We start from the raw sequence: 3,335 nt of genomic DNA on the forward strand, positions 1-3,335 counted from the left end.
AGGTGCATAAACCACTAACTATGAAAAACGTGTTAAACCTTGAGACATAGACCCGCTGTGTGACTTCCCTGGGGATGTGAGGGGACTTGTGTTGTTGCTGAATTCCCTTCCAATCCTCATTTTGCCCTGAACATAGGCAACACACACATTACACAGACATCACAGACAGACACACCAAACACACAGAACATACCCACCCACCCACACCCTTCTTTCATATATATATATACATATATATGTATATATATGTATATATATATATATATATATATGTATATATATGTTTTTTAACAGGTATCTTTCTCTGTACCGTCTACAGAAAAGCATTCTTGGTAGGCAAAGGTGAAAAGGGAAGACCAGACAGGTCTATTATTTCCCCCATGCTTCCTTTTAAAATTTATGTTCCAATGGCACTGTTCATGCGAATGTAGCCCTTTGCTCCCAAGTTCCGTCCGGCCTCATGCCAAGCTACTCAGTCCACATCCTCCTGACTTCCGTGCAATTTCCAAAGAAGTGAACCAAGGCACAGCTTGGCTAGTTTGCTGATTAAAAGGTAATAATAATAAAGTTTGTTTTAGGCAAAATGATAAAATGGAAGTGTCTCTTTCAAAATAAGAAAAAGACATTTTAATACGTTCTAGGACTATAATAAAATAACCGTTTAGTGTTCAGGAGATAAACAACATTTATCCCTGAAAAAGCTATGGACACCTTCTTCTCTGACATTTTGTGGCCTTTTGAAGGTACCCCCATTCATACAGATAATGACACATATTCGTAGAGGTCAAGAGACACAAGCAATCAAAACACAACACTAGAACTGAATCCAGGAACTAGGATCCCTGGCTTACTGTTCATCTCAGTACATGATGTTGCCTCCCTGTTTGAATATAAGGAATACAGGCTTGACCTGGAATCCACTTACCCAAGCAGAGTTGTACGGGCCATATGGGGCTGCATTAGGTGGATGCTGAAGGAAGCTGAGTGAAAGGTGTGGAGAGGACATCACATCAGTCCATGGCAGAGATAGTGATGTCCTAGTTCAGGCAGGCCTGTGTCCTCATTGCCATGGTTACCATCATCCTCAACCACCTCTTTTCCTCTGCATTACCACAGCCCCCTGACAGCCATCACCGTTGTTAACCTTACTCTCCTCACATCGTCTTCACACAGATGCCAAGGTGATATTGACCAGACCCTTACTCGACTGGGTAACCACTTGCTTAAAACCTCCTATCTGCAAGATTAGGTTTAAGCTAATTGATAGGACTCCTCTGTGATCTGTCTCTGCCTACTCTTCAGCCTCATTTTCCATTGCTCCTTACCTTGAACTTGATGCTCCAGATGTAGTTCATCCTTTTGGGAAGCCTCCCTTATCCCCCTTAGCTGGGTTAAGTTTCCATCTTTGGATCTTCTATATGTCACTCCAGAATTGCATTAATATTTTCTAAAAACCAAAGTTTTTGTGTTTGATCTGTACTAGGCACTCAGGACATGTTTTTTGTTGTTGGTGGTGGTGTTTGTTTGTTTGTTTGTTTGTTTTTTAGGAAAGGCCATCGAATTTAGTAGTTAACAGAATCAGACTCTGGAGCCCAAATCTCTGGGTTTGAGCACAGCTCCCAACACTTGCTAACTGTGTGACTGGCATCGGTTACTCAATCTCTCTGTTCCTCAGTTTTTCTGTCTATAAAATGAAAGAAAAAAAAAACCCACTAACATTCCGTAGTGTTATTGGGAGGGTGCATAAAACACTTAAAACAGTGGCTGGCAAATACATGCTAGGTAGGCTATATAAATATTTGTCATTGGGATTGTGATGAAAGAAACATATAACATGTGCCTTCCCTCAAGCAACATAAAGAGAGAATAAATGTAATATGAAAAGATAACTAATAATTAAATTCAAACTGCTTAGCACCAAACACACAGGCTAATACATAAAGAAGTCCTCCCGAATTCCCAAGGAGGTCCAAACATGTGGGACATCAAACACGGCATGCAGGTGGTGGTGCTGGAGGGATGCGCCAGATTCGGGGTCAGTGTTCTCAGTGGGGCTCTGGGGACATTTTCAGAGCAGGTGTCTGCTGTATGGAGCTATCCGTACAGCATGGCTTCGCAGACTGCTCTGCAGCTCCGGCTTCCGGGAGCTTGCTTCCGGTAGCGCCCCCACCGCGAGGGAACAGTCAATGCTGTACACGCTTCCACGCATCTCCTAAGAGAATGGCATTGCACCTAGTTAAGAACCCTGCAGATAGAGAAGAGCAGATAGGGACTTTGTAGGCAAGAAGAGCATGACCAAAAGAATGGCTATAAGAATGCCCATAAAGGGTTTATGGATCAGGGTGTAGGGTGAGATGTAGCAGAGATAGAATTCTGATAAAGACACCAGGGACCAGAAGGTGAAGGACCTTGGTGACGGGTTAAGCGGTTAAATTGGCATGCTCTGCACATTCTCTTCCTATGCCTCAATTGCTGGAAGTTAGTGGAAGGAGTGTAAGCTTTGGAGTCAAACCAGCATGGGTTTGAATCCCACTTCTACCATTTACTTGGCATATGACATCCATAACATGAATACATGAGTGGATCGTCGTGAAGAAGAGGTACGTTAGACAAAGCCCTCAGCAAAGTGTCAGGTGTGATGGGCACCAAAAGCGTGTTTGCTTTCTGAAGCCCCCGCTCTGTTCTGCCCTCACTTCAGGCGAATAACTTGCATCTGGGTAACTTTCCACTTCGTTTTATTTTTGACTCTAACTAAATACACCTAATTATCAAGTTTAGAGATCGGGAAAGAATGTATTTTGCTCCGAGTATCTGAAACAAATTATAGTCTCGAGGCTCAGTGGCGGGTTCCTAGGGGGAGCTGCTCTGAAGAGCGCCGCTGAGAGTGGTTTATTTAGAACGCCTCCGACAAAGCACCTTGGAGAGGCAATTAGCCTGCGCCTGGAATCTGGTAAGAGGAAGAAAACGATTTCTTTGGCAGGCAGGATGGATGTTCTTTTTTATATGTGCCCTATCATATATATATTTTTTCAATTTTACTGAAAAGGAAGTCTTTAGAGGCAGTTTTTTTTTTTTTTTAAAGAACCTTCTATTTTGAAGTCTCTTCAATGAGCAGAAATGTACCTATAATTGGCTCTGCTGCTTCCATTTCCCAATTAATATGAAGTCTCCAGCTTAACAGCCTCTCCCTGCTTATACTTTGTTCTTTTAGAGGATACTTTGGATTGCCCACACTTTTTTTGGGGTACCAAATGGGTAGTTGAATGATGGATACAGCTTGTCGCATCTTTGTAAGTTAGTGTAAGCCATGGAAAGTAGTCTGGCTACTGAAAAGA

This window comes from Neomonachus schauinslandi, chromosome 3 (genome assembly GCF_002201575.2).
Source record: "Neomonachus schauinslandi chromosome 3, ASM220157v2, whole genome shotgun sequence".
In the NCBI taxonomy this organism is placed as follows: domain Eukaryota; kingdom Metazoa; phylum Chordata; class Mammalia; order Carnivora; family Phocidae; genus Neomonachus; species Neomonachus schauinslandi.